This window comes from Triticum dicoccoides, chromosome 2B, assembly GCF_002162155.2.
Source record: "Triticum dicoccoides isolate Atlit2015 ecotype Zavitan chromosome 2B, WEW_v2.0, whole genome shotgun sequence".
Taxonomy (NCBI): Eukaryota; Viridiplantae; Streptophyta; class Magnoliopsida; order Poales; family Poaceae; genus Triticum; species Triticum dicoccoides.
The window spans coordinates 172,481,351-172,493,297 of NC_041383.1; the positions used below are offsets into that span (position 1 = coordinate 172,481,351).

At 47.0% G+C, this 11,947-nt stretch overlaps 1 non-coding gene across 1 annotated transcript; it reads right to left on the reverse strand.

Annotated features, from left to right (window-relative positions):
- Window positions 1-783: 783 nt before the first annotated feature.
- LOC119266156 lies at window positions 784-904 on the reverse strand. The gene has a single exon (XR_005131888.1). It is a non-coding gene; the product is annotated as a U5 spliceosomal RNA (small nuclear RNA).
- Between the last annotated feature and the right edge of the window lie 11,043 nt (window positions 905-11,947).

An 11,947-nucleotide genomic window follows, 5' to 3' on the forward strand; every position in this document is an offset into this window, starting at 1 on the left:
AAACTGACTGATTGAGGTCCGTATCTTTGCAGGTGTAAAAGTGTGGAAAACGACAATCCAATCAGACCCTAACACGGCGAGCATCATGTACTATAAGTAATGTGACTGGCCTCCATCAGCAACCGCATTCCATTCTCATGAAGCAAGCAGAGGACAGCGACCCAGCGCTTCTCATCTCATTATCCTCTGCTCTGCATCTTGTTTTTCTTTTCAGGACAAGTTTATCCTTTGGCATCTCATCAGGGATGGATTGATGGATGGAGGGATGTTAATGGGCTAACTAAACGAATTGACGGAATCTCTCGTCCGACCCCGGCATTTGTTTCCCACAACCCCGAACGAGGTCAACACGCGTCTGCTTGATTTCACCCCGACGTTTGCTCGCATGGAGAAAGGTTTACTGGCTCGCCATGACTCAACGTTTAACGAGGGGAGGGCCAAGTCAAAAATGTTAAGGACAAGGCAGCGTATCCTCATGTGAAATCCACCTCGCTCAGCTCACGCACGTTCGTGTGTGAAAGAGACAAACTTCAGCTACGGCTGTCGTGGTTAGTTTTTTTTTTTTTGACTTATACTCTTCCTTTTAGAAACTTTTTTTTAGAATTATTGAGAAACTTTTTGATTTACACTCACTCGCACTGTCTAGCTTTGCATGTTTACAAAGAACTAGGGAGTACAACGAGTCCACAGACCATAGCTGGTTACAACCATCACTACAGCAAACCATTCTTTCAGGGATTTTGACGGAATACCACAAAATATTTTAACTTCAGGATTGGTGGGGCCTTCTCAAAAAGAGAATGACACCCTTTAAAAATTAGGGTATGCTGCTTAGTGTGGCGTGCACACGGTATTCTTTAGTAAAAGGCGAAAAAATAGTTCGCTTTGTGCTCACCACGCAGCTGCGTGCCTTTCACAGCGGGTACCTCACACTCTTATGTACCCAAGCTCCCCGCCATCTCTCCCATAAACAGGCGAGGTGGGACTAATCAAAACCATCTCTACACTGCCCTGGCCCCTCCCCTACCGTGTCAGAAAAGCCCACAGACTGTTTTTTGTTGTTCAGGACAATCAAAGCCCACATATGCATGTGCGTTTCAAGTTGCTCAGCCCAAAAGGTGTGACGCCAGCGGCCCAAAGGAGCAACGATCGTAAATTCTGATGTCCATCGAGCTGGTACTTGCATGTGGAACATGCTGATATATCGAGCCATCACACCGAGCAGTATCCACTGTTTTGATTTTCGGCCGCAAAACGTGGATTTCGGCCGAATTTCGGCCATCTCGGCCTGAGGCGAAAAGTATATGTAGGCCGAAATTGATGAAATTTGATAAATTTTGGTCAAATTTAAGTCAAATTGCAGTCAAAATTTGGTTAAATTTCAGCCGAAATTTTTGAAAATGGCCAAAATTCGGCCATCTTGGTCTAGGGCGAAAAAAAGCTCAAACCGAAAATCAAAACACAGGCAGTATCTGCTGCGTTCAACTGTGCTTGCCCGCAACGATTATGTTACAGAGTTCATATGCCCTCTTTTCTTTAACAGAACACACGCAGTCTGACATAGTCTTGTTAATACGCCACGGTGATCTCTGTAGAATTCCACAGATAGCACGGTTCACAAAGCGAGATAGCACACTAGATTACCATGAGCTGGTACACTACACTTCTCATCCGCGGTCTAGCAGCGCAGGATTTAAGCAAAACGGGGAATCCAGATATTTCGAAGAGATCGCTGCCTCCCGGGTCGCTCTCGCGACTCCGGAGTTCCCCGCCGCCGCCAACAACAGGGAGCAACCGCGCCGCCCATTCCCTACTCGTCGTCGCTGGAGGAAGCCTAAGGGCAAAGCCCAACGGCTGACGGCGGCGGCGAGGACGCACGCGGCGCGCTGCCGCGACCCTCACCGGTCCATCTCCACTCACCAGATCCAGATCCATCTTGTCCTCAGCTCTCCGGGCGTGCTCCGGGCCCTGCTGCGCGCCGATGCTCCACCACCTCCTTGCTACTGCCTCGCCTCATCTCGCACCGCCGCCCAACATCCACTTTCACCGTGGCTGTCGGCATCCTCCACCATTCAGATCCGGCCGGTGCTCGCCGTCTCGACCTGCGCCGCCATCCTCTGCGTCGACCCTCCTCTGCTCCGGGCCGGTGCGTCGCGGCTGCGGGATCCATGCTCCCCGCCTTGGGCGGGTCTTGATCTGCCTGCTCGTCCTGCCTGGGTGGTGCGGGGTGGCAGCCCGGCCTCATTTGCTTGCTCTGCTTCATCCCTAGTGCTTGCGCTGGTTTCTGGTGCTTGGGCGAGGCCGGAGTACCTACGCCGGCTGGCTGTGCCTTTGAGGTCCTCTGCATCGACGACCAAGCACGCGTGCATCGGATCTGCCATGTGCAGTGTCCGACCTGGCCGTCTTCGCCCCTGCGCTCCATTGCGTGCTACCCCACCCCCAGCCGGCTCCTCGACTCTCCATCGCCTCACGCCTGCCTCTCCTTCGACCTCTATGGATGGTGGCCCGTCGGTTGTCCATTTGCATTGCTTCGGCTGTCGGAGCTGCTCTGACGACGTCGGCCTTGATCTGGTACTAGCTTTGGAAGAAATCCCTGCTGACCCATGTGTCAGCTAACCACGGCGGCGCCAATCCGGTGTCGCTTTCCTTCCTGGAGGCGTGGTCTTTGAGTTGTACCTGCTTGGTTTGGGCTCTCCTCCATGTCGACGGCGCGGTTTGCAACTTCACGTCCGTATGGTGAACTTCTCTGCACTTTGTGTGACCTTTCCATTTTGCTTCAACCCACTCGTCTCTGCCCGTCCTCCCCAAATCGTCGCCAACATCGCCTCCTCGTTGAGCCCTTCGCCACCATCCATCCGCCCATGCCCATCATTTAGTGTGTCATCCATGTTGGTGTGTTCTTCATGTGATTTCTTTTCGGTTGTCCATCGCGTGGTCTCCGTACTGTTGTTGTGCATGCTCAAGACCCTCCCATGGTTGTCGTTGTGCTGCGGTGAGCTTCGGGCTCTTGGTGTTGTCTTGGTTCACCTTTACTCAATGATGACGCAATGATGCCTTCCCAACCTGCTAATCGTCTCGACCGCTCGTGGCGGATCTCCAAGTCAAGGTTCGTGTTATGGTTTGGCACTCGTTGGTTATGGATGATCCTCTGTTGTGCCGTGAGGCTCGGTACGCACCGCACCGGTTGTTTGCACAGTCTTGGCATTGTGATCCCTCAACAACACCCCACATCTACTTGTGTCTCTCGTGGTGTTGGTCTTTCTACATGCTAGCTAAGTCGTGCCTTCTCCTGGGCATCACTTTTTTTCTCTTCTTCTGTAACCTTGTTACCTGTACGGTTTTCGGCCCGGTTTCCCTCATAAACGTGGTCAACTTGTTTAGGTTTTCGATCCGTTTTCCCTTATAAACTGGATCAGCCAAAGCTTATGGGGCGACTCTTGGCTTTGGCAGTCTTTTGAGCAATATATTTAGGTGGGGATTCTCTCCCCCCGGTGACCGTTCAAAAAATACACTTCTCACCCGCTAGCAGAAATCGATTAGCATGTTCGGCGGGAGTGAAATAGAAGACTGTGTCTAGCAGCTAGGCTTGAAGATGCAACAGGAGTTGCTTGATTCCTTCGGCCGCTGAGAGGATGCGCAGACAAACACTGAACTGGGCGGCCATCTAACATATAAAAGCTCCTAAACTACCCGCCGATTGAGCGTCGTCGCAGTTTCAAAACAATCATGCCCACACGGTTTGCCTCGCTGGCGGCGGTAGTTGTACTTTTCATCGTTGTGGTAAACATCCAGCCGCTTGTTTTTGTGTACGGTGCATAATCGGTCCAGGAGCAGCTGACGAGTGGGCCGCGCTTGTGCGTGGGCCAGCCTCGCAGTGGGACGGAGGGTGCGTGCTTTTGTCGGTGTAAATCAGGGGTGAGTCGGTCGTGGGCTGCGGCCAATGGATGGTGGGCTGTCAGGCCGTTTTTTTACTTTCTTTACCGTAATCGTCCACGCCCGGCAGCGGCGTCTCCGCTTCCGCCGCGGTTGGCCCCATCTGTCGGTCTCGTGCGTGGGCGCCTCTCTGGTCGTCGTTGGTCATGTGGGTGGCCCCGCTCGGCCCGGTGGGTAAAAAAGGGTTCGCAGCCTATGCGTGCTTCTACACGGGATTGGCTGGTCTCGTCTCGCTGCGGGTGGCCCCTTTCTATCCTTGGTCCCACGCGTCGAGCTGGTTGGGTTCCTTTTTAGGTTTCCCTACGAGTTACAGCGCCTGGGGGAGAGGCTCGTGACCCGGTTCGTGGTTTCCTTCTGCTCCTCTCTGCCCCTCTGCCTCCTCGCTCGTCCCACTCCCCCCCGCCTGCGTCTCCTCGTCTTGCTCTCATCCACCGTGCAGCCGCCATTGTCGCTCGTCGTCGTTGGTCACCCACCACCGGCCGTTTGCTCGTTGCCTGCTTGGCCCGTGGTCGGCTTCTTTCTTCTTTCGCCATGGCTCCTCGCGCTGCTGCTCTTGCGTTTGGCTAGGGTCAGTTTCCTGATTTGATTGGTTGATTCTTGCTGCTTCTCGTTGTAGATTGATCTGTGCTAACTTGTTCTTCTCTGTTCCCTCTCCTTTGTTTTTTCTTGCAGGCTTGGTGCGTCTAGTCTGTTTCCTGCTTATGCGTTGCCTTCCTCCTTCTCTGTCAGGTGAGCTTCTTCCCTGCTTATCATGTGCTCGATGAAATGCCTGTATGGGTTTTGCCCGGTTTGAATGGTCTTTCTGTTCTCCGGGTCATGGGTTTGTGTTTGCCATGTTGGATCTGTCATGTAATATTTTTAGCAGATGCTTTTCCCCAGTTTAAATGGTTATTTTCGCCGAGCCATGGATTTGTGTCTGTCATGTTAGATCTGTCATGTGATGCTTTTAGGAGATGCTTGTCGTCTTCGATCTGTCGTGCTGCTGCTTTTGGGGGCTGCTTTTGCATATTTCCTTATGCTTTCGTTGTTGTGCCTCCTTGCCTTCGTCGCGATGTCGTACTGATGCTTTTAGGAGATGTTTGTCTTCTTCGGTCTGTCATGTGGTCTGTTGTAGGCGAATTCTGTTTGGGCTTGTTCTTGGGATGTGTGGCCTTTAATGAAGTCTGTTTGGGCATGTTCGTTGGACGTCTAGGCTTTAATGCTTCTGCCTTGTTGTCTAGAGGTTGTGGTTTTTAATTAGATTTTTGCCTGCTCTCGTTACTCAAGCTTCTGTCTTCTTGTCTGGAGCTTGTGGTCGTTCATTAAATTTCCGTCTGCTCTTGTTAGGCAAGTGTGTGCTGCGTCTGTCGTCTTTCTTTCTCTTTCTAATTCCTGTTTGTTCGGTATATACAGTCTGGTCTATCTGAGTTCAATCATGTATATTTATTTCCATACAATAAAGATATTTCCATACAATAAAGATATTGGCAAGGGCTGCTGTGTGAGAGGCCAGACCATGTGGTTGTCCATGTTTGCTTATGTTGGTTTGCTTTTCCATCTGTTGCAGGTCTTCCTTTGAAACGTCCGGCTGCTTCATCGCCTAATTTCCTCACTGCCAGTTCGCGAAGCTACTGCTGCGCTTTGGTTCACGGGAAGGCTTGCTGCCTACCTTTCATCTTACCAAGGTTCCACCTTTTCGTTGCCTTATCCTTTGCTGTACTCTTTTAAGATTTGCCCTTCTGCTTTGTTCTAATCATGTGTGTTACCTGCGTTGCGTGCTCTCGTGTTTTTGTTTGCTATTGCTTGTTATTCCTTGTTCTTTGCACCTGTTCATTGTCCTTTGCATATCCAGGATGACTGCTGTGGTATCTGTTGTTGTACCGATTCTAGAAACTGTGATAGCCCATTACGGGCTTCCTCCTGCTAGCTACCTGTGTGAGGTTGATGGGAACGGTGATGTCCTTGCTGGGGTAGAGGTCGAGATTCCTGGGGATGGTATACTGTCAATGCCGCAGAGAGTTTTCTTTTGGAGCCCTGTGTCCCTGGGTTGTGCAGGGTCGTACGAGCGAGCTGCTCTTCAAGCAGTTAGGTTCCTGCAGGGACTGTATGGGTTTGTGGTTAGAGATTACAATTATGAATGTGTTGTTCTCTATAGGAACTGTGGTACCTCTGCCATTGTTGTTGCTGCATCAGCTGTTCGCTATGCAGCTTATTTGGAGAGGGTTCTTGCTTGCACACGCTCATCCACCACAGCAACATATAGCAGAGTTTCTAATGACCCAGCGCAACCGCCTCCAAATCTAGCATTGCTGTATTCGGCCCTTTTAGCATCCCTGTGCTCCATTTAGCCCACGCTGGTTGTTGTTATTGTTACATTATTCTATTTAATTGATGATGATGCTGTTGTACTTGCTGTCCATGAGTTTAGTTCATACCTTTAATTTGCTTTCTTGCGTCTTCTATGGATTGTGGGCCGTGCTTCTTTTTCTTTACTTTTCATAATTGTAATAAAAAAACTATGTTTGTCTTCTTTTCTGTTGCAGCAAAATGCTGTGTCTTTTTTCATGCTCTTAGTTCCTTTGCCGGCAATATGGCACCGCGCCGTGCTATACGTGTGCGACCTCTTGTTCCTGGGTGGACTCCTGGTCCTTTCGGGAGAAATTCTGCTTTGGGCCGTGCAGTTGCCCCCCGTAGGCCTGCTCGTGGTGCTGCTACTTTGCCTGTTGTCCCAGTAGGGCTTGTCATTCCCCTTGTTTGGAAGAGAAAGCGTATGTTCTGTTCCACTTGTCCTCCTGTGAATTCTATTAGACAACTGTTAATAGCCAGCCCTTAATTTTTTAGTGTGCTCTATCTTCTCTATATCCATAGGAGATGGCTTCTTTCCTTTCCTTTCTTCTGCTGAGACTGCGAGGAATCGTAAGAGATGCAAGTTCTTGTTGAAAAGGCTACGCGCTCATAACAGGGGTGGTTAGTTCTTATTCCCCTTGGTTGGTCATAGGTTGCTTACTTCTTCTTATCTGCCGTGTTAGTATTCTCTTCTTGTGGTTTGCACAGAGGATGCCCCTGCGTCACCTCTGCATCCTGATTGGGTTGGTTTTTCCCCTGATGAGGTGGTCATACTTAAAGGTATGGCTCACTGCTATTGTCGTCCATGCTGCTTCCTCTTTTCCCAGTGTCATCCATTCTTATTAGATGCGGTTCTCGTACAGCTTTTTATCCAAAAAGATCTTACTATGGAGGTCCTGATTACCGATGCACCCGCTGCCAGGCTAGCTTTTGGTGGCGTGAGAGGGTTAAGTCGCAATCTGCTATTACTAAGAGACGAGTGGTCTACAACAACTGTTGTAAGACTGGCAAGGTCTTTGTTAAACCCTTTGAAAAACCACCACCATTCCTGGCAACCCTACTTGATTATAAAGGCCCACCCCGCAGCCAAAAGTTTATTAAGCAAATACGCCAGTACAATTCCTGTTTGCTTTTACATCCATGGGGGCAAATATTGACCACTCTGTAAATGATGGCGGGGGTCCAAAATTTTTTAAAATCAATGGTCAGGTTTGCCATCGTATAGGCTCGTTGCTTCCAATTGAGGGTGATTCTCCCAAATATGCAGAGTTATACATACATGACAGAGAAAATGAGGTTAGCAATAGAATTCAAGCTTTAAACCATGAAAATGAAACTGGTGCAGGGTTAGACAAAGAGATTGTGAAGGGTCTTATGCAGATGCTTGATGTGAGCAATTCTTTGGTCAAGAAATTTCGTATGGCCAGTGAAATTCTGAAAAATAATAGGCATGAGGTGATTTCAATAAGACTTATAGCTCCTGGTGAAAATGATAGTGCACAGTTTAATTTACCTGCAACTGATGAGCTAGCAGCCTTGGTTTATGGTGAGTTTACGTTGGAGGCACCATGTAGAGATCTGATAATACGTACTAAAGCGGACCGTCTTCGCCGTATTTCCTCCTTGGACACTACTTACATGCCTTTGCAATACCCTCTGTTATTCCCCTATGGTGAACGTGGCTTCCAGCTCGGTGTCCACTACATTGATTCCAATACCGATGATCCGAACAAGAGGGTTAAAATGACCATGCAAGACTTCTATTGCTTCTGCTCACATTATAAACCGGAGCAGCATAACCCATACCTATGTTGTGGCATGTTATCCTCACAGGCTGCTATTGATTTCCGAGCTTGTATCGATGAATGCCGGCTGAATTTTATTCTTAAGTGTAATGATGACATGCGGGCTGAAAATCTTCAGGGTATCGTCGATGCAGTAGGCCAGGGTATGGTTGGTGGGTCAGAAGTTGGAAAAAAAATATTCTGCCGTCGACTTATACTGGTGGTCGCCGGTACATGTATGAAAATTTTCAAGATGCTATTGTTGTGTCGCGTGTTCATGGGTCACCAGATGTCTTCACTACTTTCACATGTAACCCAAAATGGAAAGAGATCCTTGATTCTGTTGAGCCCGGGCAAACAGGAATGGATAGGGCTGACATTGCTGTTAGGGTGTACCACATGAAACTTCTGTAGTACCTTCATCGGATTAAAAAAGGGAACGCCTTTGGCCAAGTTGTTGCTGGTACTATCCCTCGCAAGCTTTCCTCATTTTTATCTTTCTGCTTGTATCTACTTCTTATGGGTTTCTCCGTCTTTTCCTCCTGTTTTCAGTCCTGCACACTATTGAATTTCAGAAGAGGGGGTTGCCGCATGCACACATTCTTGTTTGGTAAAAGAAGGAGGACGATAGAGTTGTCACACCGGACCTTATAAATTCTTATATCTCAGCTGAGATCCCTGATCCTGTACAGGATCCTTTGGGATATGCCCTTGTTGCTGAGTTCATGATGCACGGTCCCTGTGGTGTTGATGGCCCAAAATGCCCTTGCATGAAAAAAGGATTTTGCTCAAAAAAATTTCCAAAACCATTTCAAGATGAAACTTCCATTGATGAGAGTGGTTTCCCCTTATATAGGCGTCCTGATAATGGTCGTTTCGTGATGAAGAACAATGTCAGGCTGGATAATAGACACGTGGTTCCTTATAACATGCTTATATTAAAAAAGTGGCAGGCGCATATTAATGTTGAATGGTGTAACAAAACGTATGTTATCAAGTATCTATATAAGTATGTTACTAAAGGCCCGGACAAGTCAAAACCCCTGTTTCAAAATATTAGGCGTGATGGTGACCAGGATATCGATGAGATCAAAGAGTATAGAGAGTGCCGTTATATAGTTAACTATGACTCTTTCTGGAGGGTTTACGGTTATGATATACATGGCAAAACACCGTCTGTTGAGAGATTGCCTGTCCATCTGCTGAACATGCATGTTGTACATTTTCGTACACAGGCTACTTTGAGTTCAGTGATTGATGATGCCTGGCTGCAAAAAACAATGCTAACAGAATGGTTTGTGGCAAACAGGCTTCGCCCTGCTGCTAGATCGTTAACTTACTGTGATTTTCCAACCAGATGGACGTGGATATCAGAGGACAAAAGATGGAAACCTAGGACAAGAAGCGATAGAATTGGTAGGATATACTCTGTGCATCCAGCGTCTGGAGAACTTTTCTATTTTAGAATGTTGCTTATGATTGTCAAAGGTGCGACGTGCTATGAGGATGTCAGGACTTACAATGGCATTGTATACTCGACGTTTAGAGAAGCGTGTGGAGCAAGAGGGTTGCTCGGTGATGACATGGAGTGGTATACTGCTTTTGACGAGGCTGTCAAGTGGGGCATGGGAAATCAGCTGCGCCAGCTATTTGTTACTATGATCCTTCACTGTGTTGTTAATGATGAAGCTCTTTTCTTTGAAAAGTACGAGGTTTACTTAGCTGATGATATCCAGCATAGAATTCGGCAGGCTAAAAATAATTTGAAATATGATGTTCCTCCTGTTGATTTAAGAGACATGCTGCTTGATGAATTGACTGTTATATTTGCTAGGAATAGTGCATGTATCCTAGATCATAAATTACCTGTAAAATCTGCATATGGTAATGCCACGGTCCAAAATGATATGCTTTCTGATGCCCTAGATGTTGATGTTGTTAGTCTTCTAAAAAAAGCAGGGGACATGTATAGTAGATTAAATAGAGACCAGTTGCATGCTTACTCTGCTATAATTGATCGTGTTCGGTCTGGAAAACCTGGTTTCTTCTTTGTCTCTGGGTATGGTGGTACTGGAAAAACCTTCCTTTGGAATGCACTCGATGCTTATCTTAGAGGTAATAAGAGGGTGGTGCTGTGTGTTGCGTCCTCAGGGGTGGCCGCCTTGCTTTTACCTGCTGGCAGAACAGCACATTCTAGATTTAAAATACCTATTGACCTGCCTGATTATGGCACCTGTGAAATTAAATGGTCTACCATGCTCTCCACTCTAATTGAATCAGCTGATCTTATTATATGGGATGAGGCGCTGATGTCCCATCGAAAGTGTTTCGAGGCTTTGGACCGGTCATTTCGTGATGTTCTGTCGGCTAACGATCCTTCCTTAGCTAAAATTCCTTTTGGAGGCAAGGTTGTCGTTTTGGTTGGGGACCTTAGGCAAATATTGCCAGTCATTGAAGGTGGATCTCAAGCGCAGATTCTTGCTGCTGCAATCACTAATTCTCCTCTCTGGAATATTGTAGATGTTTTGCACCTAAATATAAACATGCGTTTGACTGCACACACGAATGATCCAATTCTCCAGTCTGAAGTGGCTGCCTTTGCGAAATGGGTTCTCAGTTTGGGTGAAGGCACGACACCTACTGTGGCTCGGGAGGGTGAGTCAGAGCCATCATGGATAACCATCCCTGATGAGCTTTTGATACATGCTGATGGGGATAAAATTGATGCCATTGTTGAAGCTGTATACAAAGAGATTCCTATTAGGTATTCTGATGTTGATTATCTAAAAGAAAGGGCAATCCTGACACCAACGATCGAAGTGGTTGAAAAAATTAATGAGCGTGTTCTGTCTTTGGTGCCTACCGATGAGAGAGAGTACTTAAGTTGTGATACTATAGGCAATTCATCTGATGCAGTTCGCAATCAGGATGCTTTCTATCCTGTTGAATACTTGAATGGGATTAAGGTCAACAATTTTCCATATCATAAATTAGTACTAAAAGTAGGCGTTCCCATAATGCTCCTGAGAAATCTGAACCAATCAACAGGCTTATGTAATGGCACAAGGCTTATAATCACAAAACTTGCTGATAAGGTTATTGAGGCAACTGTCATGACTGGTTCTAATATAGGTGACATTGTTTTAATTCCAAGAATAGGCTTAACCTCAAAAGATCCTAAATGGCCTTTCACTTTGCATCGTCGGCAGTTCCCTGTTAGAGTGTCCTATGCAATGACCATTAACAAAAGCCAAGGACAAACTCTTTCAAGTGTTGGTTTATTCTTGGATACACCTGTGTTCACGCATGGGCAGCTGTATGTCGCAGTGTCCCGTGTTACTTCAAAGAAATCACTAAAAATCTTGATCAGAGGAGAGGATGATAAACCTGCTTCTCAGACACGGAACATCGTGTTCCCTGAGATATTTCGTTCCATTCGGTAGATTGTGCTGCCCTATAAAATATATAGAATAAGATTGCTTATATATATTTTAAGATTTCTATATTCTTGCTGTGATACAATTTCAGTCTTCGTATGTCTGTCAATTCTTTTGCCCTGTGCGTCAAGTTATGCAATTTACCGAGTCAAAAAGCTTTTGCAATCATGTGTGCTGCTTCCTTCGCCTGCTGGGTCGTTTTTATTTTATTTGCACCCTGTCTTTCAATTTATCAAGTGAGTTCATATAAATGCATCTTTAGACTTGATCCTTCTTTACCTCTTTCTTATGATCTCTTGAGATTCTACTTGCATACTGCAGATGTTGAACCCGAGGAACCAGAGGATCAGCCTTCTCTCGCAGATCAATGAGAGAGAGCTGTTCTGGAATGCTAAGGTTCTGGTCTCTCGCATTTGGTATTACCGAGGTGGGACTGATGAAGGTGATATTATGCATACTGATATTGTG